This window comes from Ochlerotatus camptorhynchus, unplaced genomic scaffold, assembly GCF_037179485.1.
Source record: "Ochlerotatus camptorhynchus isolate MF236.1 unplaced genomic scaffold, CSIRO-AGI_Acam_v1.1 ptg000312l, whole genome shotgun sequence".
Taxonomy (NCBI): Eukaryota; Metazoa; Arthropoda; class Insecta; order Diptera; family Culicidae; genus Ochlerotatus; species Ochlerotatus camptorhynchus.
In genome coordinates, this window is record NW_027040800.1 from 1,881,664 (window position 1) to 1,908,191 (window position 26,528).

Sequence of the window (26,528 nt, forward strand, 5' to 3'; positions counted from 1 at the left end):
TGAATTTGGAACAAATAAAGAGTTAAAAAAAAAAAAATTGATTCTAAGTAAACATTAGATCTATCATGGTTCTCAGCCATGAGCGCACCGAACAGCAGTATACTAGTGGATTGCTGTCTCGTTCGGTTGAGTGCTCGCTCGTTAAAGCACTGCGATCGCTCTGCTCGAGCTTTTTCCATAGGGCAAAGTACCCAAACGGTAACAATTTTCGAGATTTTTTAATATTTCATCTTTCAGAAGAGATTACTCCACAACCGAATAAGCTATTAATGATCTTAGAACGTCAAATTGAATTTTTTTAAATGTAGAATCTTATAGGGGTACCCACATTTTGCTTTTGGTACAGTAATAACATTAAACAGGCAGATTAACACCAGGTATAAAAATTGTCAAAAATGGCCTATTTTCACCATGGGCGGGATTTTTTATTTTTTTAAATATTTTGGGCTCAAATTTTCACCACACTTTGGAAAACTCTTCTACTATATGTGTTTCCAAGGGTGAATGATTAAGAAAAATAGTTTTTGAGATATGAACAGACGAGTGAGTGGTAGTTTTGAGCTTTATGATTGAAAATCAGTGCTATTTAATCATTCTTTTTTTCTTTAATTCCTGCACGCCAATGGAACAACGATATTTTTATATTATTTTTCACATGTTCTGGGTAGGATTCTCATTATTTGAAATCATAACTAGCTCATATATTAGTTAAGAACGAACCCTCTTGGACCACAACTAACCGCTTCATCGGTGCATCTCTATTATCATCATCACCGTCATCCATACCATTAGCAACAACAGCAACCAATCACTTCATTGGTACATCTCTATTATCGTCATCATCGTCATCATCCATACCAACAACAACAACAACAACGCCGATGACGACGACTAAGACTCAGCAATCGGCATAGCAGTTAGCACGATCACTAACCCACACCCAAGTCCAAGCATCAGCAATTCTTCCCCAGCAACACAAAGGTAGCTCAGTAACGAGCGAGGCATATTCCTACATCAGCAAATGGTCATCCGGCAGCCAATGATGTCACCAACCCTTGGACCCGCCAACGACGGAAGACACCTCAGCAGTTTTGTCGCCTTTGCAACAGCAACACGGCGACCACGTTCCCTCTTTAAATTTATCTTATCAGCTGATTGATAGGGCTTCGGTAGGTTTGGTTATAAAATAATTCAATAAATCAGTTCAGTTGGTTTTAGACCTCAGTAGAGTTAACTAGTGTTTTTTTTAAACTTAAGTCTGGATGACACATCCAAAAGTTATTTACTACTGTCCATAATTTAATTGTGGTCCTAAAAATTAAAAATACGTTCCTATGGGATACAGCCAAAACGTTGTGCTTTAGAAGTACGATTAAATCAGATAGATTAGCAGGTACAGTCAAGATACCTATAGTGCGGATTTGTTCTTGCTGGATTCCTATAGTATGGTCGATCCGGCATTAACGAATACACGAATACAGCAAATTGGAACCAAACACTGATTGTACGGCAATTAGAGATAAACTTTTGATGTCTTTTGGAGAAGTTGTTAAGCAGATAGTTGGCCACCTTTTAGGAAGAGTCAGTTTTCGGTAGGACACAAGTCTGATCCTGTGGAAGATCCGGAACATCCGTAAAAGTGGTCAATTCATTAAACTGATCCTAGATATCTGTGTTTTTTTCGAAACCACTCATAAACGTCTTATCACAATAGATTCGGGGGAATGACAAGCAAATGGACGCTGGAGACCACGAGATGGTTTACTAAAAAATCCAGAACATCCGTAAAAGTGCTCAATTCATGAAACTGATCTTAGAACTCAACGGTTTTTTAGAAACCACGCATAGACGTTTTACCACAATAAAATCGAAGTTTTGACCAGACAATTTATACTCGGGATCACGGGTTGGTCCACTAACAGATCCGAGACTTTCGTAAAAGTAGTCAATTCATGAAACTGATCCTAGAGTTCCGTGGTATTTTAGAAACCAATCATAGACATCTTACCAGAATTAATTCGGAGTTGACTTCAGAATATGGACTCTGGAGACTACAGGAAAGTCCACCGGAAGATCCGAAACATCAGTAAAAGTCCTCAATTCATGAAACTTATCCTATAGCTCTACGATGCTTTAGAAACCACTCATAGACGTCTTATCACAATAAAACCGGAGTTTTGACCAAAACTGATATGAAATTTATTGGGGACCACGGAATGGAAGTTGAGTATTGTCAATCGTACTCATTACTATGGTTACCGCTTTTTTTACTTCAAAGAGAAGCTAGTGACAAAATTGAAAGAATTGAAAGATCGAATGGTCTTGGCGTCTTCTGCTGCCAGGAAAATATCACATAATAATTCTAAATTAATCTAAACATTCTTTAGATTAATTATGTCAATTTATAATCTAATCAGGCAAGTACATAAACTACAACATTCAATCCGACGGCAAGGCACCAAAAAATGTTCAAACTTACTCCTACGTTGTGTCTCACTTTTCTAATTGTGGCCACAGCATGGCCCAGTGTGCGCACAGGGAAGAAAGTGCATACGATGCACTTCACGCATTTTCACGTATCTATTACACGTACCGTCACAAACTCTAAGAACCCAGCCCTCTCTCAATAATCCTGTGGGAGTTTCTCCAGATAAGATCCAAGCCGAACTAAACCAGAATGACGAGGAAATCCGAAAAATTAAATTCGAGAGGTTGAATATTCGATCTAGGCATTGTTCCAGTGGTCAGATAAATTAATAATTATTTTATTAATTCTAAAGACAACTTAAATGCGAAGCAACACATCTGCTAATCAAAGCGTTTGGAGCCTGGAACCGTGAAATTATCATTATTCATTTCAAAATCAAACTGACTGTTTATTGAAAATACTTCTAAAAAGTAATCTTCCAGCACTGATGACACAATTTGACGAAATTCATGGTACTTTTCCAAAGCACTGAGAAATAAAGCGCTAATCCTCAAGCAAAATCGGAAGGATTTTATTACTCCCTTTTGTTGCATTAGGTTGCATCTAATCACAATAAGTTAATTATTTGAAACCAGCAAATACAAGCCGAATACAAATACTTCCTATAGTGCTTCTTCTGCAGGTGTTCGAAGGTCGAACACTTGCCCGTCTTGGCGAGGAACATATCCACGGGTTTGAGTGAACGTTTTTACGACCTTCTTAAGTCCCTTTTCTACCTTGTGGAATTCATCGGTGCGTTTGGCTTCACGTTCCCTGTGCAACTCTTTTCGGTTGACAGGCTTCATAACAGACGCATTGCCTTCGTGGTCTTCCAGCCAAGGTTCGAGAGAATGTAATCACGTCGTTTGGAGAATTTGGGACGTCTATTGGATTCGGATTCGGACGGCCTTTATAAATCGGAGACAAAAAGCATAGTTTAAATTGAACTCGTAATACTAAGGGAATATAGTACTTACATCAGCATTTCCTGAACATTTTCCTACCGAAAAACCGATGAACACATAAAACATCACAAAAGTCATCCTCTAGAAACTCTTAAAACTCTTTAAGGAGAATGTTTTATAGTGAAATTTTTTGCCTGTATCTCTTCTAATAAAAAAGATATACCCAAATACAGTAAAAAAATGAATAAATTCGAATTGATTTTATACAAGTTTAAAAAATAAAGTAACTGCAATTTTTTCATATTATTGAAAATAACATACGTTCTTTCAAATGCCGTAGAAAAACTTTTTTTTTTTTGTTTGCCCCAACCAGAGATATTAACATTTGAAAAGTGCATATTTTTAGTACAAAAACGTCTTTCCGCTGCAAAAATTTGCACCTTCTCAAGATCTAAAAGTCATTTGGACACACCTTTGCTGATAAATTTGAAATAAGAAAACTAGAGCAAAAAAAATGTTTTTTTAGCGCCACCCTAACTCAATTCAAGAAAATAGCTCTTAATCAGCCAATTTAAGAGATAAAAAAAAATGTGTTCAACAAAGTTGCTTGAAATTAGCTCAACTATAACTTTGCCCAAGAATGTATCCCTTTATTTATTCAAACAAAATAGTTAGATTTTTAATTTTAATGATAATAAGAACCACCCTAGAATTCATTGTCATAAAAATGAGGGCCTAACTATAAGGAACAGCTTTGTACAAGAGACTTTTAGTCTAAAGTTTCAATTTCAGTCTCAAAACATATCATTCCACCTAAATCTGCATTCTGGACCACTGTGCATTGTGCACTGGTCGCCAGGGTCAATTTTCTAGTCATAACTCAAAATTCATTCTGATAAGATGCCAATGAGTGATTTCGAAAAATGCGGACCTCTAAACTCAGTTTCAAAAACTGAAAAATTTAACGGATTTTCTGGATCTTCCTGAGGAACCAGCTCGTGGTCCCAAGGGTCAATTTTCCGGTCACAACACCCATTTTATTCTGATGAGACATCTATGAGTGATTACGACAAAATAATAAAAAAAAATCGTGGAGCTCTAGGATCAGTTTTCTGAATTGCCCACTTTTACGGATGTTCCGGTGGACCATCCCGTGGTCATCAGGGTCTATATTTTGGTCACAACTTTAAATTAATTCTGATAAGACGTCTATGAGTGGTTTTGAAAAAAATGCCGAGCTCTAGAAACAGTTTCATAAATTGACCACTTTTACGGATGTTCTGGATGTATAAGTGGACCATCCTGTAGTCCCAAGAGTTCAAATTCCTGTCAAAACTCCGAATTAATTGTAATAAGACGTCTATGAGAGGTTTCGAAAAAAAATGGAGCTCTAGGATCACTTTCATGAATTTACCACTTTTAAGGATGTTCCGGATCTTTCAGTGAATCTTTCCATGGATCTTATCTCGTACAGAAGTTGTAGGCGTGTAGGAACGCTTTGTTTTCATTAGGATGATTCAAGTAGGTAACTATAACCTTTTTTTCTTTATCTGCCAGGCGCTACAATTAATTGAGTCTGCTAATTCATCCGCCTTACCTTTGTAGATCTCTCGGTTGTGTACACAGGGTGTTATTGTTTTCAATATTTAATGGCCTTACCAGACTTCTGACTTTCCGGATGCAAAATTGTCCCAAAAGGAGGTCAGAAGACACCAAGAAGTTATCTCTTCAAATTACCCTACAATTAGTGTTTGTCTCCAATTAGCTCTAATCCCACGTGTATTCGTTAATTCTGGTTCCTATTGTGCGGTCCCTATTAACTGACATAATCCCAAGCCATCGAAACTTCCTCAAAGTGAAAAGTGATTTTTTATCAAATGTAAAACTCCATATTGATTCGATCCCCCGGTGGCCATAAATACCCGTCTGGATATCCGGATTCACCGGGAAATCGGTTATTTCCTAAGAGTAGTCCCAGAGATCCATGATTTGTTCTAAATTGCATAAAATCTTGAGTATAGAGGAAATATGCCATCACTAAATCGATTCTGTAACCAAGTGACCAAAAAACGATCCTCTGGATATCCGGAAACACCGCGATTTTTTTTTTTTCAAATTGCATACAATCATGAGCATATCGATTTTGCTGCCGGATGGCCATAAAGTGCCCTTTTGGATAACCGGATTCACCAACTCCTAAAAATGGTCCTAGAGTTCCACGATTTTTTTTTTTGTTTCTTAAATTGCATACAAGCATGAGCTCAGAGGAAATATGCCATCACCATTTTCTATTCAAAATAAAATAAGATAGCCATACCTTTCGATTGGTGGCTGAATCATAACGATTGGTTATCGCATTGCTGAGAACCAACCATGTCAACATGCATCGACACGCATTTTGCAGCTTTTAGGTTATGTCAGTTAACCGTACTATAGGAACCTTGACTGCATATAAAATTTCAGCTGTGGATGACAGCTGCTACTTGAATAATACCCCTTATTTTTTTTTAGATACAATCTCACGAGCAAGAATGTTTCTCAGTCTGATTTTCTGAATTTTTGAATTTTTGAGTTGCTTAATTTCTGAATTTCTGAAAAACTTAATTTCTTAACTTCTGAAATCGGGGATTTTTATTTATTATCAGATTAAATTGGCTGAAGGGTTAATAATAACCCAGAACCTGTCAGAGATAACACTAGGAAATTTTCATCAGTAAAAGATAGGAACTATTGAAGAATGAAAAAAAAACTTATTTGAAATATTTGTATTACCCTTACAATGGTTTTTCATGATTTTCCTCCACCGTGAAAATTGTTGAGGGAATTTTATTCACATTATATTTGGATTTCTGAGATAATTTTCATATTATTTCCCTATTCAACCTTCTTTCTACGGAGCTTTGTTCATGAGTTATGAATTTTAATAGCAAGTGATGTCCGAGAAAATCAGAAAACTTCACTTTAATTTTTTTTTTGTGTTCATATAATCTTAAACTCTACCCGTGGGAAAAATTTCATAAAATTCGGATACCTTTCTGTTCCAAATCTGTCCAGTAGCAAAAATAAAGCCCTCATTGGCAATTTTCTGAATTCCTAAAGTTCTGTTATTCTGTTAATCTAAAATTCTGGTTGTTTGTGTTTCTGGAAATGATTGTCTATTTATAACTTTAAAGATGTTAGAACTGTTAAACATCGATGAGTGATTCAATCTACCTAAAGCATCTGCATATGACTACGAAAAATTGCTCACCAAATACCAAATACTAGATCTAGGTCGTTTTGTTCTAGTCGAGAGAACACGGTACCAATCGAACTGATGTGGTTTGCAATGCTGCTCGAATCAGATTTCCGGTCTGGAGGTAGATACATAGCGCCAATACTTATTGATCTACGAGACGTCGTTATTTTGACCCACAGCTGCTCTAGAGAAGTGCAAACTGGAGCAGGATCGATGCAGGAGCTTAGGCGTTTCGATATCGCAATCACACGCCTCCCCCACGCGATTTGGTACTATTCTGGTGGTTGCGGTCGTTTCGAAATACCGTGAATAGGCTGCCAAATAATTGAGATGAATTAATGCGCTCATCGAGCCAGGTTTGCGTAAGAACTATGACATCGTAGTCAGAGTCAACGGCAGTCAGGAAAAAATCATCAATCTTTGTTCGCAGGCCACGAACGTTCTGGTAATACACCAACAGGCGGTCGAACGAAGTCGGTTGGAGGTCTGCAGAATGATCGATCAGCCGGAACGAGCATGGTGGTACTCTGTAACACAGAGACGGACTAGGAGAAGAACTGTTTTCAACAAACGCATACTTGCCTGATGTAGAAGGTTGGAAGACCCCTTCACCATTCTCAACCACAGGGCCAGAACGACTACGATGACAGGAATCAGCCAGCGCGACTGGGTTGAGTGGCTCAGGGACTTCCTTGAGGCAGCAGGTAGTGTGTACTGGTCTGGGATGTTCCAAAACGTGGCGAGCAAGATCCGGTGCAGTGCTGTTTGTCCCATCGGTGATGTGGGATTTGAAGCCATCGGAGTATGACGTTTCAGTTGAACCAGCCGGTTGTTGCTCTTGAGGCAGTGAGGCGCTGGAAGCAACGGACGAATCAAGAACGGAACTGGTGATGATACGAACATACTTACCTTGAGTTGCGGGTTGGAAGACCCCTTCTCCAAGCCCACACACAGGTCCAGGACGAATGCAGGACGATGACTGGATTAACTCGACTGTGGCGGGAGAAGAAGGGGCTTCCGTAGTGCAAACTTCAATGCGTCCCAGAGTGTTCAGGTGACAGGCGGGCGATGGATGGATGAAGGTTGGTATAGCGCTAAAACCAATGGACGAATCAGGAGCGGGACAGATCATGACACGATCATACTTGCCTTGAATTGCAGGTTGGAAGACCCTTTTCCCAAGCCCACACACAGGTCCGGGAATCTATAACTCGATATTGGGTTGGGGAGGGATGACTGAATCTGAATTTCTGAGATCCTGAATTTCGGAATTCAGAATTGCTGTATTGATGAAACACTTAATTTTTTTTTTATTTGCTGAATTGCTGAATTATCGATTTTGCGATTTTTTTTTAAATTTTCGATACTGAATTGTATTCTTTTTTCAAGAATTCAAGCAAAACTTCAAGAACAACATGTGAAAAGGGCATATAAGCTTTTTGTAAACAAACCTTCTTATGCCCTTTTCTTGCCACCCATTTGACAACAACACAAACCATCAACATCATCGGGTAGAGGAAACTTTCCCCTTCCCGATAATGTTGTTGATTTGCGTGAGCGACCCTCGGTTGGCGAGAAAAGGGCCTACAAAGGTTTATTTACAAAAAGCTTGTAGGCCCTTTTTATATGTGGCTCTTGACTTTTCTAAAGGACGTATGTAAAATTGGATAGGAAATTAGAAACATTGAATAGCAATGTCCATATGAGATTATTAAATCCTATTTAAAAGTTAATGTTATTTTTTTTAATCTGTTTCAGCTATTAGTTGGATAAACGGATTGCGTTTAAGGAAATTGTGAAAAATGTTGATACACCTTTTAAGCGGCGCCGGTGGTGTAGTGGTAAGCGTGATTACCTCTCAACTCAGCAACCTGGGTTCAATCCCAGTCGGCGCCGCCAGGATGCTCTGAGGCATAACATCTCTGATCACGCCTTCCTTCGGAAGGGAAGTAAGGTCGTTGGTCCCCGGTTCATGAGTTGATGGGTCGATAGGTAGGGTCCAGGTGTGGGAGCTGCCTCCCTGGCGTCGGTAGCATTGGTGCTCAACAAGATCGACGGAAAACAAATCAAGGAAAAAAATACACCTTTTACTTGTGTGTGGTACTACTCACATTCACCTTTTTTTTTTTTTTTTTTTTTTTTTTTTTTAACTCTTTATTTGTTCCAAATTCAAAATAAATTACATTTCATTTTAACCTAGGTGCTCCAGTTACTGCCGTAACGTACCAGCCTTAATTGTTATGATATATATCTAAGTGTTTTTACATTGTTCATGTCTTGGCAATTCAGTATTTTAAACAGGTTTTTTAACCTGCATGTCAGTATAACAATTGATATCTTAAAACTAAAAACTAAAACTAAATCTTATCTAAGTATAAAGGGAATTAATCGTTGCTATTGAGGATTGCAACGATTTTTGCCTGAAATTATTAATTATTTTGTTGGACATTTGTGCTAAAGTCTCAACATTCGAAATTCTATGTACTTCGGTTGTACTGTACCAGGGAGGCAACTTCAAAATCATTTTCAGAATTTTGTTCTGAATCCTTTGAAGTGATTTTTTCCTGGTAGTGCAGCAACTAGACCATATTGGCACAGCGTAAAGCATGGCCGGTCTAAAAACTTGTTTAAATATTAGAAGTTTATTCGTCAGGCAAAGTTTGGATTTCCTGTTTATAAGAGGATACAAACATTTTATATATTTGTTACATTTGGCTTGAATGCCCTCAATGTGATCTTTAAAAGTTAATTTTTGGTCAAGTATTAATCCAAGATATTTCACTTGGTTTGACCAGGAAATTGGAACTCCGTTCATAGTGACTATGTGACTACTACTAGGTTTCAAAAACGAAGCTCTAGGCTTATGTGGAAATATTATAAGTTGAGTTTTGGAAGCGTTGGGAGAAATCTTCCATTTTTGTAAATAAGAAGAGAAAATATCTAAACTTTTCTGCAGTCTGCTGCAAATAACACGAAGACTTCTTCCTTTAGCGGAAATGCCTGTGTCATCAGCGAACAAAGATTTGTGGCAACCCTGAGGCAAATCAGGGAGGTCCGAAGTGAAAATGTTATACAATATAGGCCCAAGAATGCTACCCTGAGGAACTCCTGCCCTAACAGGTAGTCGATTAGATTTGGAATTTTGATAATTTACCTGCAGAGTTCTGTCAGTTAAATAATTTTGAACTAATTTCATAATATAAAGTGGAAAATTAAACTTTTTCAATTTAGCAATCAAACCTTCATGCCAAACACTGTCGAATGCTTTTTCTATGTCTAGAAGAGCAACTCCAGTTGAGTGGCCTTCAGATTTGTTTGAACGAATTAAATTGTTAACTCTTAAGAGTTGATGAGTAGTTGAATGCCCATGGCGAAATCCAAACTGCTCATCTGCAAAAATTGAGTTCGTATTGATGTGAAGCATCATTCTATTCAAAATTATCTTTTCAAAAAGTTTACTTATTGAAGAAAGCAAACTTATTGGACGGTAGCTAGAAGCTTCAGCTGGATTTTTATCCGGCTTCAAAATTGGAACAACTTTTGCATTTTTCCATTTATCAGGAAAGTATGCCAAATGGAAACATCTGTTAAATAATTTTACCAACAAAGACAAGGTACTCTCTGGGAGTTTTTTGATGAGGATATAGAAAATTCCATCATCACCTGGAGCTTTCATATTTTGAAACTTTTTAGTTATAGACCTTACTTCGTCCAAATCAGTCCCCCAGGTATCATCAAAAATATTTTCCCGAGAGAAAATATTCAGAAAATCCCGAGCAACCTGATTCTCAATAGGACTAGTAAGACCCAAACTGAAATTATGGGAACTCTCGAATTGCTTAGCAAGTTTCTGAGCTTTTTCTAAATTTGTGATCAAAATTTTACCACCTTCTTTAAGCGCTGGAATAGGCTTTTGAGGTTTTTTCAAAATTTTTGTGAGTTTCCAAAAGGGTTTGGAACTCGGGTCTAATTTAGAAATATTATTTTCAAAAGTTTTGTTCCTCAGGGCAGAGAATCGCTTTTTAATTTGTTTTTGCAAATCCCGCCAGATAACTTTCATGGCAGGATCGCGTGTTCTTTGATATTGTCTCCTACGGACATTTTTAAGACGGATCAAGAGCTGAAGATCATCGTCTATTATAATTGAATCGAATTTAACGTCGCATTTTGGTACTGAGGCAGCTCTTGCTTCAACTATAGAAGTAGTCAGAGATTCAAGAGCATAATTAATTTCATCTTTGGTTTGCAAAGGAATGTTTGGATCGAAGTTATATTCCATAAATGTTCGATACTGCTCCCAATCAGCTCTATGGTAATTGAAAGTAGAGCTGTTGGGATTACAAATTATTTCTTGGGATATTTCAAAAGTTACTGGAAGGTGATCAGAACCGAAGTCAGCATGGGTAACCAATTGGCTACAAAGTTGACATGAATCAGTTAAGACCAAATCAATAGTGGAGGGATTTCTTGCAGAAGAAAAGCATGTTGGGCTGTTTGGATATTGAATAGTGTAATAACCTGCAGAACAATCATCAAACAGAATATTACCATTGGAATTGCTTTGAGCATTATTCCATGAGCGGTATTTTGCATTAAAATCACCAATAATGAAGAATTTAGACCTATGACGTGTAAGTTTCTGGAGGTCACCCTTGAGAAAATTCTTTTGCTGGCCTACGCATTGGAATGGCAAATAGGCAGCTATAAACGTAAGTTGTCCAAATTTTGTTTCAACAGAAACTCCCAAAGTTTCAAAAACTTTGGTTTCAAATGAAGAAAGAATTTTATGTTTGATTCGTCTATGAATAATGATGGCAACGCCACCACAGGGTCCATCAAGACGATCATTTCTATAAATCAAGTAATTTGCGTCCTTCTTAACCTTATGGGGAGGTTTAAGGAACGTTTCAGTTATAACGGCAATATGCACGTTATGAACTCTCAAAAAATTAAAAAGCTCGTCTTCATTATCTTTAAGAGATCGAGCATTCCAATTTACAATATTTAATGCTTTAAAATCCATTACTGAATTTTAAAGTCATGACAATATTATTTGCAAATTTTACTCCAGTTTGAATAGCATCAAACATGGAGTTAGATTTAAGCATATCAGAAATCATGTCAATTAATGAATTCTGTAAAAATTCCATTTTGGGGGCAGTAATGCTCCCTAAGTCAAAATTGTCAAAATTTCCGTTAGAACGTTGGTTAGTATTTTGATTTCTACCCGCTGCAATAGCATCATAGGTAGCTCCATTAACTCGCTGAACATTGTTAGCAGCGAGGGGAGTAGGTACAGATGAAACATTTGAAGCAGGGGTGATATTTGTACCTACGGGTACGAATGTAGAATTTGTTCCTCGCTGACCGTTGTTAACAGCAGAGGAATTTGTACCTGGTCGGAAACGTGGAGCGTTTCTTACCTGTCGGTTAGAACGAGATTGTAGGATCGCTTTGCGAGTCTTACATTCCCAAAAATTGGATTTGTGGTTTTCACCACAATTTGAACATTTAAATTTCTTAGGATCTTCCTTCACAGGACAGTCGTCCTTTGCGTGAGAGGAATCACCACAATTCATGCATTTAGCTGGCATGTAGCAATTTTTAGTTCCGTGACCCCATCCCTGGCACTTACGGCACTGGGTGAGGTTTTGGAAATTTCCTCCAGTCTTCCTGAAGTGTTCCCACTTCACTCGGACATGGAGCATAAGGCTAGCTTTTTCTAAGGCCTTAAGGTTGTTTAGTTCACTAGACTTGAAGTGAACTAAATAAAAATCATTAGAAATCCCGTTGCGCGAATCGCCAGGACGGGATTTCATTTTCATTTTGATTACTTGGAGTGGCACAACTCCAAGTAATTTTGCCAGTTCATCTTTGATCTGATCCAGAGATTCACCACTGGGCAGTCCTTTCATGACAACCTTGAACACACGTTCAGTTTTGGTGTCGTAAGTAAAAAATTTGTGCTTCTTCTCAGTAAGATACTTGAGAAGACATTTAAATCCGTCCAAGGTTTCAGCCAATACACGGCATTCACCCCGACGTCCAATTTGTAGTGAAAACTTAACTTTCACGAAATTCAAAAGTTCCATGCGAAGAGCATGGAAATCGGTAGTGGTTATCACAATAGGGGGAATCTTTTCCTTCTTGGCATTAAGCCGGGAAAGTTTACTAGAATTTTTCTTGGATGATGGATCATTCTCATCATCCGTGAGCAAATCAAATTGATTACTCAAATTAATTTCATCAGAAGGGGGGTCAAGAGTTTGCCCCTTTCTTTTGCGTTTAGGCGCCATGGCGGCAGTAAATTTTTATCCAGATCGACTTCCAAGCAGATTACTATAAGAATCTGAAGGATCGAAGAGGAATTTTCCAAATCGATATCCAAGAAGGATTACCTCGGGTAGGGTCCAAACAAGGATCGAAGAGGAATAAGAGTTGAACAAGGTAGAAATTTTTTACAGGTTGAGCACTGAAAAGTGCTGTTTAAATTTGTTGTAGCTTTAGGTAGTAGTAACACTTCCTTCAGCAAAAAGCAAATAGATCCGCACGGCAAGAGAGCACGATGCGGACTGTTCACATTCACCTTGATTGATTCGTCGGTATCACACCTTGATTGTTACATACAGCATGCCTGATTCGTATTTTTGAAAGAACGGTTTTCACATACGTCAAATTAGATACACCGGTTTTTTGTTTTGCAGTGAAGATACGTCTCTCGAAACTTGAGGTCCGAACAATGGGATGTTCTTTGGCAAGCACTTTGTCTTTCTTCTTCTCGTCGTACACTACCTTGGCTGACATCTGATGTAGTTCGTGTTGTCGTTTTAATTCTTCCTTCGCAGCATCGTCTCTGGGTTGCTAGATCTTAAAAATTATTTATAATATTTATGTTTTAGTCACGAATATTTAACAAAACATACCTACACACCAAAAAATTCTGAATGTTACTGGCGATGTAAACATTCATGCATGTAAACATTCATACATGTAAACTTACTTTTCACGTAAACTAGCAGCTTGCAAGAAATGTTGCAAACAAAAGTGGACAGTTGCATACAATATATGGTATATTGCATGAAATGTCTCATAAATTTACACGATCTATAATCTAAACTTCTATGATATATGACGCTCCATTTATGTGCATCATAGTATCGGAAATTTACACTACTTTTTTTTAGCTGTGTAGCAGTAGCTAAATCCCGTTGAAACCCATTTTGTATCTACTTAGAAACAACTTGACGCATCTGCTGATTGATAAGGGTTGCTTTGTTTTTTCACATATGACGCTTCACATCTTTGACATATAAGATTAGACGTAAACAAACATATCATGTAATATTAAGTGCTCCGAAACTTAAAAATTCGTTGCTTGACGAAAAGTACGTTTGATTGAGCTATATTTTGCGTCTGTTATGACGCAAATTTATGTCAAAATTGACGCTCGTATTTAGGTACTCTCCGAGCACCTAAATTTACATGATTTTTTTCTAAGTGTGTAGGGCGTTCATTAAATATATTTTCCATAATTCATTAAAATTTCCAAACTTGTTTTTCATTAACTCGTAGGAAAAGCATGTATTTTATATTCGGTTGGAAGCAAAATATCGATTTGTTTATTTTTGCGACTAACGTCCTTTTGGAAAGTTATGCTTGAATTGCTGAATTGCTGAATAACTGAATTGTTGAATTGATGAATTTCTTTCTATTCAAACTTCTTTATTTATGATTTTCTGAATTTCTGTAATTCAAAATCCTGGATTTGCTCAATGGGAGAAGTACAGAATTTATGAATTAGTGAGATTCAAAATGTATTGATAAGTTTATAAATTTCCAAATTTATGAATTTCTGAATATCTGTGTGTCTGAATTTTGTATTTATTTAAATGATGAAATTCTGAGTTTCAGTGTTTTGGATTGTTTAAATCACTATATATCTGAATTCCTAAGTTTCTGAAAATCTTATGTGCTACATTGCAGTATTTCTATATTTTTATTTCTCCAATTCGCTGGATTTATGAAACGCTGTGTTTCTCAATTTTTGACTTGTTGAATATCTAAATTTGTGCTTGTTTAACTTTGGAAATTAATGATTCATCACTTTTTGAATTAGTACGAGATATAGAATTTTTGATGACTGAATTTTGGAGATGCATAGTTGTTAAATTGCTGGATAACTGATTTGCTGTCTTGTTGAATCACTGAATTGTCGAATATCTGTATGTCTGAATTAAGGATTTTCCTTAATTCAGATTTTAAAAATTTCTGAAATTCAATTCTTTATTGTGGGTGATCTATTATTGTGAGGTCAGTGTATATGAGTTTCAAAAATTCTGAAATTCTGAATTTATGGTTGACTGTATTGCTGACCTTTCGATCTGCTGAATTCCCGATTTTCTGAATTTCTGAATTTCCTAATTTTTGAATTTATGAGTTACTGCATTTCTGTAAAACTTAATTTCCTAATATCTGAAATTGAGGATTTTTATTTATTATCAGGCAAAATTAACCGAAGGATTATTAATAACTCAAAACCGATAAGAGATAGCACTCAGGAGTTTGCACCAATAAAAGATAATAACTATGGAAGCATGAAAAAATAATACAAATATTTGTATTGCCCTGAAGACAATGGTTTTCCTGATTTTCATTTTATTTTCTTCCACGTGAAAAATTTCCTAGGAAATTTTATTTAAATTATACATATTTGGACTTCTGAGATAATTTCCACATCATTTCACTATTCAGCCTTCTTTCTACAGAGCTTTGTTCATGAGTTATGAATTTTAAAAGCACGTGATGCCCAGGAAAATCCGAAAACTTCATCTTATTTTTTTTATCACACTCTACTTGTGGAAAAAAAATCATAAAATTATTATACCTTTCTGTCCCAAATCTGTCCGATAGCAAAAAAAACCCTCATTTGCAATTTTCTGAATTTCTAAAGTTCTGTTATTCTGTAGATCTAAAATTCTGTGTGTTTGAATTTCTGGAAATGATTGTCTATTTATAACTTTAAAGATGTTGGGACTGTTAAACATTGATGAGTGATTCAATCTACTAAAAGCATCTGCATATAACTGCGAAAAATTGCTCCATATTACTTTTAATTCAAAGCTACATAGAATATCCTCCTTCTCACACACAATCCGATCCCATAAAAGAAGCTAGCCCCAATCCTTCTCTTCAGCCGTTCAACCGGAACGATTAGCCAACCGTTCGCTTCCCCGAATTCTCCGGACACTATCTGCACCGCTGACTGGGGGAAGCTAAATTCACAAACGGTAGCTCTGCCATTCAATGTCTCTTGCAACTACATATCTAGATGATGATGATGATGATGATGGTAGAGTAGAATAAAGCTCATTTGCATGGCACCTTCGTCATCGTCCGTCGTCGTGCATCTGTGTTGTACTGCTGTGTCCTATAGAGCAACAGTGCATTAGCAGCAAGCAGGGAGATGCAACGAGATAGGTACCTACAACAGGAAGCACGGCACATTCACATGGCAGCGCATCGTTCGTCGTTTTGATAGACAGTCAGTGCAGGTACGAAGTCCTCTCTATATAACGATGGATTACCATATTCACTGTGAGTGCGTACAGGTGGATGGTTGACTGTGTGACACAAGATGGATGTGTTCACAGGGCATCCTTCCGATATGACAGTGGCAGACTGGTCCAGATTGAAGTAAGCAGTAATGCACTTCCTACACAGTGTTGAACCGGTTCTGAAGCCGTAAAAAAAAGCGCACAAGAGGACACATGAAAGAGCGCGTGAGTGGCTCAATGTCGTTTTGGGAAAGCATGAGCCCCAAGGACAGGATTTCGGTATTAGGGTGGTGTAAACAGTCCAATCTACCTAATGCCATATGAGATGGGACTAGCCATGGATGGTTGGGACACTTACCAGAGTCGGGCGTTCTCCGGTCCCAGGAAATATCAGAGGCTGTCGTCACTCGGATGGAATGCTAAATGACACATCCCAGTTCCAGTCCCAGTCCCAGTCAGTGCCAGTTGTGTTTGCCGAATGCGAATGCTTAGGCCAAAAGCGAGTCTGAGCCGATGAAATTGGTGTTTTTATTTGTTCTGCGGGGTTTTGCAGTTAGGAATTTGGTGGTCTGCACATGCATTCAGAATGATGAATTGGTGTCGAATAGGAATTGGGGCTTGTGTTGCTTTTTGGAGGGATTCGTTTGTTTTCACCGTTTAGGGGTGGTTTTGCACCCAATTTGACGTATAGCCGGCAGGACATTTGTAAATGCTGATCTTGTTTCTGACATCTGACACTAATGAAAAACGTTCTTTTCTCTTCTCTTACAGGTGAGTCAACGAATCAATTGAATGCAGTTCTATGCAGCTAAGTACAAACTAAAAGACAAATAAAGAATGGCAATTTTTCTCGACAGGCATTAGAATAGGAATAAAAAAAACATGAACTTTGGGTATTCACTTGGACATTTTTTGTATTTGCTTTCAAAAATCATTGAAAGCTGAATAACAGCTTACTCTCAATTGTTTGATTCTTAAGCTTTTGCGGCTTTTCAACAAGGTTATTAAATATTTTAAAATTAAATCATAATTCAGTTATTTTTCATCTAAAACCATTGAGTAAAATTTAAAGAAAGTAGTCAAACAAAACACTTTCTTTAAGACATTAGGGTGCAGGGTCCATTGTCGGCAGTAGTATTTTGTTCGATCCGATTAAATAGCATCGAAGAAGTCGGCTTCTCGGAGGAAAACTTCAAGAGCCGCAGTTTTGACCGGGTCATCTGCTAAGGCATCCCGGATGCTTTCGGAAATGCCGTAAAGCATGAGAGCAGTGGCAGATGGCATGTTCGACGGAGTTATGTACTTGACAGAACTCGCATATGTTTAGAAAAGGGCCGGACCCAGTGAACCCAGCTCATGGAGCTCTTGGTTGGTCCACTTTATCAGGATTTGGTTGGCCTCCATCAAGAGGAACCCTCTCTCGCCTGTGGTCTTCTCGTCCCGGTCGATTGCTCTACGGCAGATGAATCTTTCGAAAGGTGGGGAGCCGATTTCGATGCAGCAGGAATGCTGAATGTGGATGGTAGTAGATCGGTTGATATCCTGATTGCCTGATTGTATGTGGAGGAAAGCTTTTTATTTAGTTGGTCCTGCGCTAGACACGTGATTTCAATACCGTATGTCAGCTTTGAGTGGGCCGATTACTGTCTAGGTGCTGGCCTTGTAGGGTGCGCAGCTGGCCTTTGTCTCTTCGAAGTGTTTCGAATAGGAAAATTTCCTATCAAAGTAGATGCCCAGGATGCGCACTGTCCTCTGGTACGCGATGCGAGTAGATGGGTTTAGATGCAAGAGATGAAAAAACTACAAGGGACAGCCCTATGGGGTTGTACGCAATGGGGACGTAGGACTACGTGGTCTTATATAATAAATCCTATTTTTAACTGCAGCAGGAGCTTGTGTTTTGTGTAGGAATAGGAATTTGAGCTAGGTTCTCTCTGTTTATACTTTTTTGTACTACGCGCTTGACATATATGGCCCACAGCGGCTCACGAAGAGCTACAGATTCCGATCAATGCGGCTTCTTCTTCCTTCTATGGATGTTCATGTGGGCTGCAGCTCGCTGCTTGCAGGCAGCCTTTCGTCGTGTACTGGAGAACAATGTCAACGCCATGAGCCGAAAGGGCTGCTGCTGCTGCTGCTGCTGATGCCGACGACCGGACAACACCACACACAGTTATAGGAACTGAATTCGATCAGCGGTTGTGGGCATCCTTGATAGCCAGCTGCTTGCATGGAGTCTTTCGTTGTGTACTAGAGAACACCACCACTCACCACGCTGTGACTGAATAAACACCGTATTATGAGACCGGATGGAATTCCTCTTTGAAATCTGTGTTAGGGAAATCACTTTTCGTAGGCAATCGGTGATAATTTTAACTATCGTAGCAACAGTTGCACATTCGTGCATTTTTCAGTAGTGACTTTTTTTAAAATGATAAAGTCTTAAATTGAAGAGAATGATGCGTAGAAATATTTCTGGTCGATTGGTGCTAAAATTATTGAAATTGGTTCAGGGGCAGCTGAGTAATTAACGTTCAAAATCTTTCATAATTTTGTTACATGTTCCATTTTCAGTTTTCACAAAGTGTACCCCCATATAGAAATCACAGACGTAGTCCACGTCAAAAGATTTTTGGTTGATTGATCCGCTAGAGTGAGATTTTTCGACCATTTAAAATCGAGATTAAGATGTGTCGCACCCCGTGGACAAAACTAGCAATTTTCGTTGCAGATTTGCATATATGTATATCCAAACATTGGTTCAATTTAACATTTTGTTCATTCGACCTTTTGTCAATTAGTCCTTTTGTATCTCTAAATTCAATCCGATGTTTTGTCCATTCGACCTTTTATCAATTCGATTGTTTGTCCATTCGACCTTTAGTTTATTCGACCTTTTGTTTATTCGACCTTTTATCTATTCAATGTTTTGTCCATTCGACCTTTTGTCCCTCCAAGTTCAATACGAACTTCTATTCATATGACCTTTTGTCTTTTCCACCTTTTTTCCTTTCGAAATTTTATCCTACAACCGTTTAGCTCGAAGAACTTCTTTAAACTTTGTAGAAGTGCAGAAATTTCTTTAGAGCTTAACTGAATTTTGTTGAAGTTCAGCGAAATTCGTAGCAATTTAGTGTGTTTTATAGAATTGAAGTGAACTTTGCAATAATTTCAGCAAGTTCAATTTAACTATTTTGTCCTTCCAAGTTAAATTTGAACTTTTGTCCATTTCGACCTTTTGTACATTTTGACCTTTTGTAGTCTATTTTGACCTTTGTCCCATTTTGATCTTTCTTCCATTCGACCTTTAGTTCATTTCAAGCTTATGTCCATTTAAACTTTTTCTCCTCTTCGACCTTTTACGGATTCGACATTTGGCCCATTTGACCTTTTGTGTATTCGACTTTTGTCAATTCGACCATTTATCGATTTGACCTTTTGTCAATTCGACGTTTTGTCCATTTCGACCATTTGTCTTTCATTTTCTTCTTCTTCTTCTTGTTCTTCTCATTTCAAGCTTATTGCTTATCGCATATTAGCTTATTGCGTGCTCTCAACTAAGGCTGTGTCCCAATTGGTGAGTTAAATTTAACTCGTGGTTAAAAGTGACAGATGAAAAGTTATCGAATAACCCTGCTATCCGAGCGTAGTTATTTCTGACCATTCTGAGAAGTTAAATGTTGGCCACCGTGGCTGAGTTCATCATGTTGTTATCATGTTGATCGATAACACCGCGATTTTCTAACATTGAAAATATCTCTCTAAATGCAAGGGGTAGGTCACTCCGCACACCAATCTTGGGTCATATTTTTTGTCAGTGTGCCGCAAGTGTGCCGCAGGTGCTCCGATTGTGCCGGTCATAGAGCAAGCTGTGATTGTTTGTTAAATACCCATCCCGGCAACCCGGTATTTCTGACACCTTGAATGTTCTAATATGAAATCGCAAGGATAAATCGGATTGAGGATGACGAGGGAAGTGGCGGGTGTGCGAAATTTTGGTGTTTTATGCTCATAAAATGAAAAAAAATTCCTGTGTTGGTTTTATAATGCCCTCAAAGGCTGACCAGAAACCTAGCCTATCGTGCTGTGAGAAGCAACGGTCTATCAGCGGCCTGAAAGAGATGAAACCAGTGGGGAACATTGTTGGAGAGCGACTATAGAGGATGATGCATAGACTTCTGTAGTTTGTTTTGTGTGAGTTGCATCATTATTTGAATTAAGAGTACTAATGGGGTCTGAATGTCTGAATGTGAACAACTCCATTGACAGTTGTCCATCAGTGCTCCCATTTTATTTACAACAATCCAATGCCTACGAGATTGTGCCGAAGGTGTGCCGAAGGTGTACCGAAGGTCTGCCGATGGATGTTCCCAAACTGTGCTGAATATTATTTCGCACAATGTGCTGAGTGACTTACCCCTCGCTCTAAATGTCAGTTTTAACCACGAGTTAAATTTAACTCGGCAATTAGGACACAATCTTACTGTTCTAGATGCACTTCCACAAAAAAGCTTTCGATGCCTGTACCAATTTTGCATTAGTATAATTATACTCTATGCTCACGCAAATGGAGAAATCTTCCAACCCGAAAAATTCCTAGACCGGACCAGGCCACCTCCAGCATGGTCTTGCTTTGTAGCTGAGTCTTAACCAACTGAGCTAAGGGAGGCCCCGGATCTTTTGTCCAATAGACCATTTTTCCATTAGACGTTGTCTACATTTAGTCCATTTGTCGATTCGACCTTTTGTCAGTTCGACCTTTTGTCCATTTGACCTTTTGTCCCTTCGATCTTTTATCCACTTTGACCTTTTGCCCCACTAAGTTACACTTGCACATTTTTCAATTCAACCTTTTGTCCCTTCGATCTATTGTCCATTCGACCTTTTGTCTTTCAGCCTTATGTCCTTAAACCATTAAGTCGTAGAAGTGCAGCAAATTCTGTAGTAATTCACCGAATTTTGTATAAGTTCAGCGAAATTTGTAGAAGTTAGAAGTGAGTTTTGTAGAAATGAATTGCCCTGCTTAGATAAATTCGGAGAAAATCCGTGATGACATTAATGGAACTGAACACCGGCAAACTTCAGGGACTTCTCAGAATATCAGGCAGTATAGTATAAATTCAGGAAACTTCATAGGTTTGTTGGTTATCTATCTTAACGAGACTTTCAGGCTGGTTCTCCTCAGAGGAAACTTCGTAGAAATTCTGAGAACTTCACCGGGAACTTTGAATAAATTAGGGGCCCAACCTACAATTGGTACTGCAGATTAGCTTAGATAAATTCGGAGAAAATCCGTGATGACATTAATGGAACTGAACACCGGCAAACTTCAGGGACTTCTCAGAATATCAGGCAGTATAGTATAAATTCAGGAAACTTCATAGGTTTGTTGGTTATCTATCTTAACGAGACTTTCAGGCTGGTTCTCCTCAGAGGAAACTTCGTAGAAATTCTGAGAACTTCACCGGGAACTTTGAATAAATTAGGGGCCCAACCTACAATTGGTACTGCAGATTAGCTCAAAATTTGCTTATACAGCTCATGTTTGCCTATACAAGCTAGTCCGCAGCTAAATTGAAAAGAAAATAGAAGTGTAGCTTTTTTCGAAGTTGGTTAGCAAATTACGTAGCGATTCGAGGAACTGCGAGAAAGTGTAAAAATTGGGTGGTTCATCAAATCTCTATGAGAGCTTCAGGGTTCTTGGTTTCAGAACAGGGAACTTTGTAGCAAATTGTCAGCGATCTTATTTAAAAAAGCTCAAGGAACTTCTTGGAATTTTTGGAGACTTCCATTAATGTCAGGTAACTTCCCAGATGTTTAAAGAAAATTCGTAGAACAAGATGAGGATTTTTCTTGAAGTTCAGTGAAGTTCATAGATGTTCGTGGTTGAATTAAGAGAGCTTGAAAATATCCTCAGTAGATGGCAGTGTTCGGGGTTAACCTCACCCTACCCTAGCTACGCCACTGCCGTTTTAACATGCCTTTCTTGTTAACATACTGGCTATCGCAGCTTTTGTATACGTAGAATTCCTTCTCAAAGTTAGCGCCGATCTTATCGGCCCACTGTTTGTAAGTCCAGACAGTCTTGACAGTTCCATTGCTCGATTAACGTTCCACCGAATTAAACGGAATGACCTTCTCCTCGGACATTCGCTGCATGAATCGCAATCCGGCCATCTGTAGCCCGACCAACTCGACTGCAGATCCATCCCTAGGAGATGACGAAACTCCCAGACACTGGAACCCATCTTGTCCATCCAGGTACCGCAATTGGAATTGTTACATTGGCATCTTCGGGTGGATGCCGATACGGTTGTTGAAACCTTTGTCCTGCATGTGCGCATAGATGAACCGGTATTACGTTCCCGGTAGGAAAACCCCTGGAAGTGAACCATGAGGTCCCCCTGGATTGTCTCGTGCAAGAATTGATTGCATTCACTGGGCATATTTGCATCGGAATCATCCGTTGTATACAACCGGGAGACCTTGTCTTCCAGGATGTTCTTTCCAGTGGGAGCTTCCTAGACGTACTGTTGGACTCAGTATAACCAACAATCAATACGAAACTATCGATTTCAAATTGGCTCACTACTTGACTAGCCTATTGGTCCCAAGCAAATTGATTAACGTACCCCATTCTAGTCGAAATTCTAGTACTACACAATGTTTGTTTTGATTTGCTACACGGCGAATGAGAACAACCCAAATTTTAGTTTAGTTCACTTATAATCGCCAAAAGTGCAGGAACTCAGCGATGGAAAAATTTGTCTCATGGTTTCCTGTGGAAAACCTAATAAATCTGCCGGAAAATGAGGAAATTGACGAAGATTTTATTCAGTCTCGGTGTAGTACCAATAGCTTTTCTCATATTCGGAAATTTTTCCCTGGAAAATCCTGGAAAAACCTGGGAAACATGAGGGAAATTTTCTCATCGCTGAGTTCCAGCACTTTAGGCGATTATGAGTGAACTAAACTCAAATTTGGGTCGTTCTCATTCGCCGTGTATGAAAGTTTGACAGATAAAATGAGGGGTTCGTGGATTTTCCTATGTTTCGAGCCAGAGCTGAGACAAAAAGTTGAGCACGATTCTTCGGGACCTACTAGTCTTAGAGTTACCTCTATGGTATAACCACCACCAGACTGCATCACGGCAGTTGAAACGGGCATTCATGCCCCCGTCCAGGAGATTCGGAATCAGTCCATGTTGCAGACAATGTCCAAATCCAAGAATCATATACCGAGCTTCGCCGAATCTACCGGTCAGGAACATGACTTCACGCCAATAAATGAACGTATCTCAACCCCAGCAGCGCATGTATCCGGTTGCAAAGTGTGACAGACCAGCAGCCAGAGTAGAACACCTCTGCGGAGGCTTTGGGGGAGTGACAATGGGACTCACGACCGGAAGGTTGGCCGACAGAGCAACCCGAACGCACTGAACCGATCCAAGCGCAAGGCGACGACCAAAGGATTAACCATGTCGGACGAAGTCCGTCATCAGTTGGCAAGCAGCGTTGACGGTCAACCGGTACACTCCAGTGATGATCACGTCAAAATAGCTGGGGATCATGTACCGGGGAATTTCCCTCAAAGGAGCTAGGTTCTTTTCCAAGCAATTGGCTACCGGAACCAGCTTCGAGTATTTTAGCAAACGCTGTGAGCAGTAATCGATCGTCAACGGGTGAGCCAGGTCATCGTTTGGTCCGATATCGCTCAGGATCGAAACGACACCCTATAGTCTGAAGTACACCAAATCAACATAACCTGAAATAGTGTACGGACCGCCACCGTTATCGCGTGCCTCCTCGGTGCAACAATACAGCAAATTGTTGAAATCGACTAAATCCAACTTGGACAACATATGGACCGGGAGTGCAAATTATCAAAGTGCGGTTTCATGTTGACCTTGAGAGCAACACGCACAGCCACCACCGATCCGGGCTTTAGATTGACAAAATCCAACTGCGTCGTATTGCCATGGATGGTGGCCTGCTTGTGGAAGATGTTCGACTCTTCCAGTTTGAGATTCTTACGTGGATCAACCACATACTCCTATACGCCATTGATGTAGTGCTCATCCTCGTTGAAATCCGTGGGGGTGGTCGAACGGTTGATTGGTTTTTTTTTTTTTATAAATCTGCGCGGGCGAAATCCTGTCGGTCCGGCCCATAGACTCAGATAGCTGATAACCGTCTCGTGATTCTGGGTCAAATGGCGCGTAACGGCCACGATGTCCGGATTAATTTGATCGACAAACAGTTGATCGAAACCGCGAGCAGACAGCAACAATGCCGGTTGTCTTGTCGACGTGCTTAACCCACTCCTGGTACTGGCGTTCCTCGTCGATGATATGGATATGATGCGGCACCAGCTCGTCGTACCCGACGACGGAATCAAATCGAAGATCGAGCGCTTCTCCACCGGCGACGGATTGTTGTGCGTGAAATCCAGGAGTGCAATGGTGGAGACGAGATAGTTAATTGTCTCGCTGTGATGGCTGCTAATTGTGTCCTGCCACAAAAGCTCCATTGATGCCATCTTTGGCACCCAAACCAACGCTGGCAAAGTACTTTGTACAGTTTTCCGGATAATCCGGCTCGAAGGTCCATAATGTTGGGATACCAGACCCTTCCCAACACCGATTAGGGGGGACATTAACTTGCACTGCCGTTTCTGGGATGAGACATTCTTGGGCGCCTTTATGAGAGCGTGTGTAGGCGCTCCTTTGGGGTTCCTTCCAACCATTTTGTTCACAAACACAGCATATTCGTCATCCGATCGCAGTAGGCCACGCTTGAAAGCTTACGTGTTTATCTTTTGCTGCGTATTTTTCGTCAGTGAATTAAACATTTGTTGCTTTAAATTTGTTAATTTGTGTGCTAAAATTTAGTTTCAAGTGTTCATAAAGGTATCATTTAGTTTCATTGTTCGGTGTCGGTTTGCATTGCCTCCCGAGAGCTCGGTTCTCCAAGTTCGGATGCCACACTTTCGGCGTGTAGTTCTATTGAGAGATTCATCACCGGGGGCGAGTTGAACCCAGTCCAGTTGGTGAAATAGCCCGGGAACGTGTTGATAATGTTTTTTTTATTATGAAAATCTAAAACCATAAATTCTGATTTCGTGATGAAAGGTTGATCAAAAAGTATTCAAAAGATCTCCAGCTTATCAAAGATATCAGTTAGCTCCTATTGCTGTTGAGTTTAATACACTTTATTTTGCAGTATACATTTAATTTAAGATCGGTAGTAGAACAACCTCCTTTAGACTGATTATGCAAATTTCGTGGAATTTCGAGGAATGGAATTTAGCTAATTTCATGGCCAAAGTTAAACTTAGCGGAATTCGCGGTTTACGCGAAATCGCAAATTTCCGCTTTTCCTAATGATCCACAATCAAGAAGAAGCTTAATATTTGAAATCCAACAACATTTTTCACCCATCTGCTTGATATGAGTCCAAAAGGTCTTCAGAAGTCTTCTTCAATTTAAGCATGTCTTCAAAAAATTTCATTAAACATGAAATGTCTTCAGAATTGTTTCAGGCGGCTGGTTCGGAATTACACCGACAGTTCGCTCACCTGAGAACGGGACTGAATCTTCTTCGCACAAAGTACCGTAGGAACTCTTCTTTGTAACGGTTCTTGAAAGTATACGGGTTTTATTAAACTTATAAACGGAGAATCAAACACAGCGATAATTATCGGATAACTAGGTTTTATTGAACTTGAATCAACAGTGGTTGTTAGGATAATGAATTTTTTTGATTGAAGTCTTCCTCATGGTTTACTAGTTTCCAACATCCTCCGGGCCAGCAGCGGAACTGGCCTGGAATAGAATTATCTTCGTAATCGGTTGAAAGGTACGTTGATCTTGAAGTGCGTATCTTCACTGTCCGAACTTTGCCATCGGTTCCATGGTAAGCCTTCTCGATAATACCTTTGAGCCAGCATCCACGATGCAGGTTCTCATCGATGACCATCACCAAATCATCTACCGCGCACTCGTAATAGTTTAGGTTGTCTTTCCATTTATGTCGTTTATCAATTCTGGGCGATAAGCGGACACCCATTTACGCCAAAAACGGTCAGCGTAAATTTGTGCATGTTTGTAGGCGGCTCTAGTCACCAAACTGCTCTCATCAAAACCGTAATCGTACTGAATATGGTTGTTTCGTCCAAGTAATAACATATTAGGCGTTAACGGCTCAGGATTATGTGGATCATCCGACACATGTGTAAATGGTCGATTGTTGACAAAGTTCATTACTTAGCATTATACTGTTAGCAGAACCAAATCAGTAGGGTTTCTCTCCTTCAGCATAGAGCGTAAGTCTGTTTTTACCGAACGCACTAAACGCTCCCAGCAC

At 39.2% G+C, this 26,528-nt stretch overlaps 1 protein-coding gene and 1 pseudogene across 4 annotated transcripts in view; one reads left to right on the top strand and one right to left on the bottom strand.

Moving 5' to 3' along the window:
• Positions 1–26,528, top strand: part of LOC135707424 (uncharacterized) — a 505,282-nt gene that overhangs the window by 223,542 nt on the left and 255,212 nt on the right. The window lies entirely within an intron of this gene.
• LOC135707441 (glycogen debranching enzyme-like) lies at positions 22,117–24,702 on the bottom strand (annotated as a pseudogene).